Here is an 11,983-nt window from a genome sequence, read left to right on the forward strand (position 1 = left end):
GTGAATCAGTGTGGCACCAGTGGTATGAACTAGATGCAATATGTATGTGACACCAATTCTACATCACTCCCAGGAAGGTGCCTGACCAGATATCTGGGCATAACTCCTGTGACCAAAACTTAGGTATTTATTTGAATCATCACCTGATATCTGCTTGGACAATATGACATTTTTGGCAATTTTTGCAACATAATAAATTAGTGGTCACCAGTTCTGTTCTGGGTCTGCAGACAGTCCTGGATCTAGTTCAGAGATGAATCACATCCTTTGTATTGCCAGGAACCTGACTTTGATGTGCTCAGACTGGGTGAAGAGCAAAAATTGGCTCAGAAGTAGAAAGCAGAGCATTGATTGATGAGGGTGGTTCTTTAGAACGGAGGCTGGGGACTAGTAGTGTGCTACAATGGTGAAATGTTCAGACTCCTGGTATTCTTTATTAATGTAACTAATTTGGAGGTGGCGTTAATTGTCAAGAAGGTGTTATGAGTGATGAACAGACCTGATGGACAATGGGGTACAGAGTTAACCATCCCCCCCCCAAGAAACACGAACTATTACTGTTGCTATGCTGACCATGAAAGAGAGACGAAAAACAGGCAAGAACATCTGCGACAGGTAAGAGAGAGGGGGAAATTGCTGATTAACTGTATTGTGACTCCTTTTTGAATTATTTACTGTTTTGCTGCAAGGACAATAGTTTGCTCAATAACATTCCTCAGTGGACTGTAGGAGTCGACCACTGGGGTGTGTCCGTCATCAACAGCGGAGGAAAAGATTATTGAGGATTGGGAGGAAGCTCGCTGGAGGGAGGAAATATTATGTGCGGCGTCTCATCAGTTAACAGCCTGCACGGAAGATACTTTTGGAGCTGATGAGTTACGGTCGCTGATTGGGCTAATGTTGGCAGGTGGAATATCAGACCCAGAAGCCCTTAGGCGATTGGAAGAGCATGCACAGCGCTACTTGCCGATATGCTGTAGACTGTAGGCCTGATTTAATGGACACGGTCATTCAGGATTGATGGATAGCTGAGTCCCCGTTAGTAGGGATAAAAAGACAGGTCTGGAGAGATACCCTCCAGACACACCAGTGGACACTGATTGAGTGTTGGAACCCACAAGAAAGGTGGGGGCTTCGAAGACCGAACCAGGAGGTCGGTCAGTAAGGCTATCAGTGTAAAAGCAGGGCCGGTGGGGGCTTGTGTGTGTGTCCACTCATGCCAGAGTGACGAGTCCACCACAGAAGAACGGTCTAGCAGAAGGACAGAGAGGTCATAACTGAATGACCACACCAATACGACAGATTAAGAAAGCAAAGGAAGGTTTGCCTGACTGTAGCTGTTAAATCTCTCTCTCTCTCTCTCTCTCTCTCTCTCTCTCTCTCTCTCCCCCCCCCCCAACGATTACAATACAACAACCATAACTACATTAGCACTCATGAACTGAACTGAACTTTATATTCTATGATAATTTATTTACCCCTAGACATTGATAGAGCTTGTTTATTATTGATTATTATTATTCCTACACTTTTAGGTTTATTACTGCTAACTTGTTTTATATGTATATTTGCATTATTGATATGGTTTTGCTTATTTTTATTAATAAACACCTTTAAATATAGTACCACCAGACTCCAACGGATTCTTCTTTCTCTGCTGGTTAGACACCCAGTTACGGGGTACATAACAAAGGTTACTATAAGACTACAAGGAGATCTTGATTGAGAAGTGGCAAATGGATTTCAATATAGAGAAATGTGAGCTGATGTATTTTGGAAAGTTAAAACATTGTAGGACCTGTGCTATTAATGGTAGGATACTAAAGAGTGTAATTGAGCAAGAGTCCAAGTGTGGAGTTTATTGAAAATGCTGTCACAGGTGTACAAGGTGGTGAAAAAGCTGTCTGATGTGCCGACCATTAGTCAGGGCTTTGAGTACAGGAATTTAGACATTATGTTGCAGTTGTACAAGTAATAGATGAGAGTTGTATTTGAATACTGTGTACTGTTTTGGTCACCCTCTTACAAGAAAGATGTGGAAAGTGTGCAGAAAAGATTTGAAGATGTTGCCAGGTCTAGTCTAGAATGTTTGAGGTGTGGAGAAAGGGTGGCCAGGCTAGGATATTATTTTTTGAATGTAGGAGAATGATGGACAATCTTTTAGAAATGTTTCAAATTATGAGAGGCAGAGACAAAGTGGATGGTAACAGCCATTTTCCTAGAGTGGGGGTGGGGGGGGGGGGAACCAAAACTAGGGGTTCTAGATTTCGGATGAGGGGAAAGATTTAAAAGGGAGCTAAGGGGCGAATTCTTCATGAAGAAGGTGGTGAGTATATAGAACATGCTGCCAAGAAGTGGTTGATGCATGTACGATAGCATCATTTTAAGAAACACTTGAATAGGCATATTGGAGGTGTGGAATTTAAAGAGACATGGGCCAAACACAAGAGTAAGTAGGGTCAGCACCATGGTAAAATGGGCTATTTGGACCAAATGTGTCTGGGCTCTATGACTCAAAACTGCAATATTGTTCAGAGAAATTCTGTCACAAAAAGAGAAAATCTGCAGATGCTGGAAATCCAAGCAACACATACAAAATACTGGAGAAATTCAGCAGGCCAGGCAGCATCTCTGGAAAAGAATACAGTCGAATACAACCTGCCCTCCAACAATAAAGATCCTGTCTGAGGTAATGGAAAAATTTGAATATTTCTCTTATCTTTAGAGCCAACTCTCTGAAGTGAAATTCACTGTTACCTTCAATGTGCTGGTGCAATCTTTGGCTGACAGAGGAAAAGAGTGTTTGAAGATCAAAATCACAAACCTGGCATGTAATTTGTGATGTACAAGGCAGTGGTGACCCCTACTCTCACATGCTTCTGAGATTTAACTACCTACAGAAGGCAGCAACACTCTCTCCTCAAAATCTTGTAAATCTCCTTGAGGGACAAGAAAACTAATGTTAATATTCACTCCCAAGCCACCATCCTCAGCATCCTGAACCTAGTTGGCTACACTGGATAGATCAGAGGCCAGATCTTTACTTACACACTTCTCGAGTCCTGCAAGAAACAATCAATTCCAAGCTCTTGAGGGGGAAAGAGTACTAGGTGGACTGAGGAAATGCTCAGCCTTGCTGCAAATATACAATATATACATTAACTCACTGAGAAAGAATCCGTGGTTCATGACAACTGAAGATGAAACAGGAACATTCCTGAGGACATTCAGATCTTTGAGCCATGCATCAAGAGCTTACAGAAGCTCAGTGCAAATGGCAAGCAGCACATAACCTCAAGGACTACCCTTCTAACTCCCTAGTGGAAAAGTCACAGGTTAAACAATGATCTCTTCAGTCATTTCAGACCTGAGTGGATGGCCCTGATCCTGATGGATTGCCCAGAGAAAGCAGCACTGACTGAGTGGAAGTGAAAAGCTAATCAGCTGTGAATCTTGTATTTCTGGTACCTGTGCCTTCACCTAATTTTATAATTAAAGATTTTATTTTACCTTTCCTATTTACACCCTCACACTCTTTGTTCTATAATCTCCCTGCCAAAATCTATCCGCTGGCACTTGTGTTAGTTTTTTCTGGTTCCCATCCTATCATGCACATCTTGTTCTCATTGTATTTCCACACCACATCCAATTCTGCTGAAAGGGGTTGAGCTGAAACTGCCTGTTTCTTTATCCATAGATACTGCCCTGCCTAAGCTGTAGAGTATTTCTGTTGTTTTTTTTTCCAGATTTCCATTCTCTTTGAGGAATGAAGAGAGGATGGCCACAGAAATGTGTTGCTATTAATCATCACGCATCCAATCAGCTTCATCTTTGAGGAATGGATGGCCACAGAAATGTGTTGCTATTAATCATCACGCATCCAATCAGCTTCATTTTTTTACCTTTGTTGTAACATCTTGGGAGAAGGAGGTTAGATTGTTTGAGAAATCGATAAAGCAACCCAATTTAAATTCATAGCCCTGGGTCATTTGTCTCTTTTTAAGAAGCAGGAGTATTTTCAGGACTGTAAAGGTAGAAGGACTAAAATAAAAACTGGTGCTATTTAATATTTAAGTGATGTTTGAGTAATATTGTAAATATGTTGTTCAATTAAGTGTTATTTGTTTACTTAATTCATGATGGATTATATATAAGAAATAGATGAATGGCATATGTCATTACACTTGCACGTCATATGTGCGCACCTCATTAAAATTAAAAAATAAGTACACATTCTTCCCCAGCTCCCATGATTTTCTTTTGATTAGTTTTGGAGTTACAAAACATAACAGTGGTGATGAAGTTTTAAAACGAACCCAAGATGACTACCTACCTGATGGAGCATAATGAGGCATTCAAGTTAAAAAGAAATGCAGCATGTTTTCTTCTTCGGAAGGAGAGAAAAGGGTCAAGTTAAAAAGACAAAGCGGATGAAATTCATAAACAGTGAGTACTGCGTGGTGGTGATAGTAAAATACATAAGCAAGCAAGCAGAAATGGCTGGCTACATTGCAAAGAAATACATGTTTGACTGCACAACAAAAAAACTGGGTCAGGTACACTCAATGAATTGAGAAGAATTTTAAAGCAAATGAAATAGCCAATAAAATGTGCGTGTCTGGTTTGCTGATTGTAATAGGTGGAAAAGCATACAGTTTGCTTAGGGGTTTAACTTCTCAAACCAAACCATCCCAAATGAACTTTGATATCGTGAATGTAGTGCAGGAACATTTAGAACCAACACCATGTTGATTGCAGAGCACTTTTGGTTTCATAAGCAGAATCAAAAGGAAGTCCATTTCAGAGTACATGGCTGAATTGAAGAAATTGTCTGTGCATTGTCAGTTCAGTGATGGGCTTAAAGATTGTTTAGTTTGTGATATCTTACAAGAAAGCATTAAAATGGCTTTTAACTGAAGCACAACTCGCATTTAAAACAGTGGTTGAAATCACTATATCAATGGAAACAGCAGCCAGGGAAACAATTGAGTTGTAGTCAGGATTGAAAGTGAGTGTGAACAAATTTGCACAGTCTAGATGGAGGCCTGACTGGCGGAACAAATTATGTTACCATTGTGGCAGGGGCTCACTCATACATCAGACCAGGGCAGGTTTAAAGGCAAAACTTGCAGAAAATGCAACAAAGTGGGACACCTAAAAAGAGTATGTCAGGCAGATAAAAATAAGTGGTGAGAAGACATGAAAAAGTCAAGTAGCAGTTTCAAAAAGAGCACTAATCTGCACGCTGTTGAAAAATCAGATAGTGGTAAGAGTGATACAGGACTGAGTAGCCTTGAGATTTACACTGTGAAAACTAACAGGAGACAGGTTCCCGATTAAGATAGCACTAATGAAGCACAGTGACAACTTGTTGGCAGCAACAAAACTACTAACTACTTTATTAAGCATGCTTTTTCTGGAAAACAATCACTGCAAATCAATAAACATGAGAAAATCTGCAGATGCTGGAAATCCAAAGCAACACACACAAGGGGCTGAAGGAACTCAGCAGGCCAGGCAGCATCTATGGAGAAGAGTAAATGGTCGACGTTTTGGGCTGAGATGCTTTGTCAGGACTGGAAAGGAAGAGGAGAAGTCAGAGTACGATGGGCTGAGTGACCCGCTGTTCAGCCAATTTAAGTGCAGGCTGAGTTGTTAAGGTAGGTTTTGAGCCGAATCAAGGTGGCAGGGCCTGGGCCTGAGAGCAAGGAATAACCTGAGGTTTGGCTGACAAAGGCCAATGTGCAATGTGCAAAAACAAGACAAATTGTGTAAATATTGGGAACTTGAGTTGTAAAGAATCCTTGAAAATGAGTCAAGTACATGTAAAGGAAATGTAATGACATTATCTGTCAATTCTGCCTTATGCCTTTATCATTTCTGCCAGTTAGGTACAGTCATCCAAGCTGATTGGAAGATAATTTTGAATCAAGACAATTAAATTAACAGCTAGGATTGCTTCTGAGTCTTGATTCATGTAGCTCCTTCCATCTGATCATTCATCCTGTGCAAGTGTCAGCATAATCTTCCGCACTCCATTCTGGTGAAGCTCTGTACTTTTTTCTTTGATAATCCCTGGTTGGAAAGCTGAGATGACTGCCTCTAGTGACATCTACAACATTTGTCAGACAGTATTGCACAGATTTATTAAATACAGATATTTTATTCACTAGAGCTACTGCTTTCATCTTCAGCATTGCAGTTTAAGAGAGGTAAGATTCATCAGTGCCCACGGAACCTTGGATTACACCAACATTGCTGGATTTACTCGTTTAGTTCTGCCATATATGTCAAATTTTACTCTTCCATTAGATGCATCTTATTTACTACCAGTAGCATGTATGTTACCATTCAAATAAATGCTCCTTTTTGCAAGCGGTGTTATCATGCCTGTGTTTTTAAACTTCTGGGTGATGCCTGACAAATCAAAGCTGTGGTTCTGCTTAATGCTGCTTGTTTATTTTTCCAGAATACTGGCAGAACGTTTCTAATGACAGGGACCACATATGTACCCTGGAGACTGTAGTGGTACTCTGCATATTACACAACTGCAATTTAAAAATACACCTCCCTTCTGGTGACACTGGTGAACCAAGTCTAATTAACTGCAAGGAAATCATGGAAAAGAGATGTGCCCCAGGCTGTTGGCTTCAATTCTCATCCACGCTACAGTAATACTGGAGATCTTTGCTGACTAGGCACTAAATTGTCAGTTCTGCATGCATACTGCTTTCATAAATATCTCATTACCTATCACTGCTTCTCTGCACATCAGCTGAGAGCCTGCTAATTGATCCAGGCTGGTGAAAGTACAATAATAATTTTCATGACGATCCATGTCTGAGCCCTGTAACCTTGTTCTGTCTCCATACAATATATTGTTGTAGAGTTTTGTTACTAAATGAAAATTGAACTTTAAAGCAGCCAGCTTAATCAAATACCCCACCCACCCCGGAAATTCTCCCCTCTCCCCTCTCCCATCAGGACAACTTGTTTCCCATTGTTTAAAAGACTACTGAATGAAGACTAGTTTGATTAAGGTGGACTCCTAACCTTACGAACTACCTACCTCATTATGACCTTGTACCTTATTGTCTGTCTGTACTGCACTCTCTCAGTAGCTGTAACACTTCATTCTGCATCCCTTTATTGTTTTACTTTGTACTGTGTCAATACACAGTTGTAATGATTTGACCTGTTTGAACAATATGCAACACAAGTTTTTCACTGCACGTAGGTACATGTGACAATAATAAACCAATTTACAATTTAAACTTGGGGAAATCAGCATCCACACCCAACAACTTTCTGGAACAATCTAAATAAACCTCTGAGGGATTTCACAGAACACTGCTATAGTCATAGATCATTTCTCATTTTAAAATTATTTTTTGCTTTATATTGTTCTTTTAAAATAACAGAAACATAAAACAGTGAACTTTGTACTCAGGATAAACTGCAATGGCAAGGCCCCAGTGGACATTACATGCTCGTCCTGGGGGTGAAAGGGGTGGCAGGTATTTGCTGAGTTGGATACCTGATGACCTACCACCTGCCTCTTTGAATGGCTACCTTAGCAAGACCAGACTGACAAGCAAGTCCCTGATATCTTACTCCCTCCACATTGGGTGCAGATAGCTTGGGACTGAAGTGCAACCAGAACTTGAAGAGCAACCCCTTCAAGTTTTAAGTGGGTCTGTGGCCTGATACCTTCTTTATATATGTGGACCTCTACCTCATGTTGGCTACAGAAATAAGTAGTCTAGTGAATCATCTTGAAAATTGAAGGCACTGGCCAATTCTATAAAAACCCCTCCATCTACGTCCGCAGTGTATAGAAAGGGTGGATTCTCCACCCAATTCCGATGAGGAAGACGAGGTATGTGCAGGAACAATTTGCACAGGAAAACTCTAATGTACACCCAACATCTATGAAAGGCCAGGGAACGATTTGAAAGTTGGGATTGCATGTGACTGGGAAGAAAACTGTTCCCATGGGTACTCCTCCATTTCGATTGTGAAGGTTGGAGGTGCTGCTTTAGCGAGTAATTACAGTACACTTTGTAGCTGGTTCAACACCGCTGCCACTCTCCACCAGAAACAGGTGTAATGAGTTTTAAAGGATTGGAATGTGATGCCAATCAGTGGTAATGATGGATAATATCACTGAATGTCAGGCTCTCTCTTTTTGATGATCATTATTGCCTGACACGGTTGGGGTGCAAGTGTTACTTGGGATATATCAGTCTGAAAGGATTATCTATGTGGGAGTGGACTACAGTTGCCAAGCAGCAAATGGATTGAACTCTTTTCATGAAGTAGCTGCAAATGATTATGGTAGTGTCCAAAGGCCAAGAACTTCCTGCAATGATATCCTGTGGCTGGGATGATCGACCTTCAATGACAACAACCAAGACCCTTTAGATGAGGTGTGACACTAACCTTCGGAATTCTTTCACACTGTTACTCTATCATATTGATTTTATCACAGCTCCCTTAATATTACACTCTCCGTCAACTATTATCGTCGTATTGAGGGCAATAGTGATCACACACGAAATTCTGGAAGTCCATGTTGATGAATTAGGAGTTCATTTTCTATTTTCTCCCCTTGATTTATAGTTTTAACAAAGATATGCAGTAATATCCTCAAATAGGTTTGTTAAGCACACCTTAAAAACACTGACAAACTCAGAAAATATGATGTTACTCATTCCAATGACAGTAGTAACATGGCATTAACCAGTGTAACAGAGAAATGTTATTTTCTGGCTGATGTCCCTACTATAGGTAGTCCAGGTCCCAAAAGCGTAGATGAAGAAAAGAATCTCTGAGACAACTTGGTAGGCAATAAGGTTGTGCCATGTGCTAGGTCTTCATCTTCACATACGCTTTTCCTCAATCATTCAAAAGCTGTGCCTGCCTTTGAGATGTGGCTCCCAATCTATAACAAATGGTATATACTTTCTATTGTCCTGTCATAAACCTTCTTAGTGTAAAAGTGAGTGGTGACCTTGAGATCCTCTCATGGGCTTTGGTGAGTAAATCAGTGGTGTTGGGTAACATTGTTTCAGGACTGTAGTCACTGGTTTTCCTTTCCAGCTGAAGAGGAGTCCATTTTGCACAGGTTTGTTGATGTGTATTAGTTCAGTGAGGAGAAGAAGCAATGATACATCCTTGCTTGATGCTGCTCTTCACTAAGCTTGGTTAATGTCTTTATGTGCCATGGGGATGACTTTCTTTGGAAAGCCACATTCCTGAGGATGTTCCACAATCCCTTTTGATCAATGGAATCAGACTGCTCTGCAAAATTCTCAGAATTCACTAGTAGAATAAACAAACCAATGTTGGCATCCTCTCCTGGCCAACATGCCCGGTACTGGTTAACCTCAGTCAGCTACTTCCACCAGACCCAATTGTCAACATGCCTGAGATGTACTTTGAGCTGAGTTGTGTAAGGAGATTTATCAGGCAGATAGAGAAAGAAGATTCAATGATATGCTCCAAGATTCTTTGAAATACAGCATCCTAACTAGCTAATAAGCCAAAAGAACACATAACATCACAAACCACCTACCCCACTTATAGAAGGGGCTGCAGTTCTTGAATTGGCCTTAGTCACCTCAGAACCCAGAAAGCCAGAGTAGATGCACTTCATCTTCTACTAAAAGGGGTTGTCAGAGGAGTAAATTTATTGATTCATTGCGTGATAAATGGGATTGACTTGACATTGTTTAACATCTGCCAGGCCAATACTGCCAAAGTTAAGGCCTAATTCCAGGTTCTACTTCTACAGTCGTGCCCCACATGTGACTTCCTAAAACAGATGCTTTGTATTGAATTCTATCAAGATATACCTAAGTAGGCAGGAGACACACAAGGATGTGCTGAAAGACTCCTTGAGAAAATGTAAAATAGACATAGACCATAAGACAATGAAGCAGAATTAGACCATTTTGCCCATCGAGTCTGCACCGCCATTTCATCATGGCTGATCCTTCTTTTCCCCCTCCTCAGCCTTCTCTCCATAACCTTCGATGCCATGTCCAATCAAGCTCTGCCAGCGACCTAGTGCTTGTGCTAACAAATTCACCACCCTCTGGCTAAAGAAATTTCTCCATGTATTGGTTTTAAATGGATGCCTCTCTATCCTGAGGCTGTGCCCTCTTGTCCTAGACTCCCCTTCCTAAGAAAACATCTAGACCATATATGTCAAACTCAAGGCCCGCGGGCCAAATCCGGCCCGCGGTGGAATTATCTTTGGCCCGCGAGATAATATCTAATTACTATTAAAGCTGGCCCCAGTAATCGAAGCGCCTATGGCGTATGATATGGCTAATGCTGAGTTTATTCAGGTACCAGGTTTTCAGGGTTTTTAGTGTTTATTCAGCAGTCTTCTTCATAAGAAACGGAATTTGTAAAGTGAAACACTTTGTAGTTATAGCAGAGACTGAGACACATGAGAGCAGGCTGAAAAAATGGAGGCAACGAAAGCTGCGTTCGCACGCTTCCGACTGATCCGGCCCGCATGAAGCTGCATTTTGCTCAATCCGGCCCGTGACCTAAAATGAGTTTGACACCCCTGATCTAGATGTTGACTCTTAGGAGCCATGCCCATGACTATTCAAGGTGAAGGGGCTGTCGGGGTGGGATTGAAATCACCAAGTCCACAGGCTCTGTGTAAATGGCAGGAGTTGTTTGCACCATTTTCTTCCCTCTGCCTCATCAGGCAGATCCTTTCCCAGATGAGAAAGAACATGCAGTTCCTACTGACTGGTCACCTTGGAACACACAAAACCAGTGTTAATCAAGTCACCCTCTATCCCAAGGAGCTGCCCTTTTAAGGATACAAAGTCTAAAAGGCTGCAAGCCTGGGTGGGAAGATTTAAAAAACTGGCTGTTACCCATGCAGTGGGTTCCCCCCTCCACATCACTGATGTAGCCCTGATACAGCTCGGCACTAGTGTCATCGCAGAGGTTGCGAGAGTGAAGTTGTAAACGTCAAACTACCTTAGGGACCACGGCTCTGGATTTCTTCCTCGGGATTCACTCCCGAAGCCTTTCCCATGGGTGGGTATGGCTGCAAGGCCGCGGAGGTTTAAAATCAGAGTTTTCCCTCTCCAAGGCGGGATGCCGTCCCAGGCTGACGAGTCCCACCTGCCCGAAGCAACTAGTTTTGAGGTGCCAGTGGTCCACCTTTGCCCCTTTTCGTCGGTAGAACAATTCCGCAATGCCTAGTAGCTAAGCCACACGTGAAGGCCCGGAGTTAGATTTGGCTGTCAGAGGCACACCATTTGGAGCACTTTATTGGTAGTAGGAGCTGATCCCCACTACCCCTCCCCCCCCCAGCTATGACAACCTTAACAATCAAATAAATAATCAGGTAATGTTTATGGACTGTTCAGAAAATTTATGGTCAAGGGGAAGTGTTTCTGAATCATTGCGTGTGGGTCCATACGTCCTCTCCATTGGTAGTAACAAGTAGAGGATGTGTACCGGATGGTGAGGGTTCTCAGTAATGGATACCACCATGTTGAATACTTAAATTAATACTTTGCATCTGTATTTACCAAGCAGAAGGACGCAGAGGATAGTGAGTTAATTGAGAGATCTGTTAACATGCTAAGGAATTTTGAGGTAGATACTGCAGGGTCTCTTGAAAAATATTCAGATGAGTAGGTCCCCAAAGCCTGACAGGATGTACTTCAGGTTATTGCTAGAAGTAAGAGGTGAGATTGCTGGGGTCTTGACCAAGATCTTCAAGTCCTCTGCAGCTGAAGGTGAGGTCCCAGAGGACTGGCGAGTGGCAAGTGTTCCAATACTTCAGGAGGTAAATGGGGTAATTCTGGAAACTATAGACTGGTGAGCTTTACCTCAGTGGTAGGAAAGTTACTGGAGACTATGCTTAGGGCTTAGGAGAATTTGGAAAATCGTGGCCAAATTAGGGAGAGACACCATGTCTTCACATGAGGCAAGTCATATT

The sequence above is a fragment of the Hemitrygon akajei genome, chromosome 13, assembly GCF_048418815.1.
Source record: "Hemitrygon akajei chromosome 13, sHemAka1.3, whole genome shotgun sequence".
Classification (NCBI taxonomy): Eukaryota; Metazoa; Chordata; class Chondrichthyes; order Myliobatiformes; family Dasyatidae; genus Hemitrygon; species Hemitrygon akajei.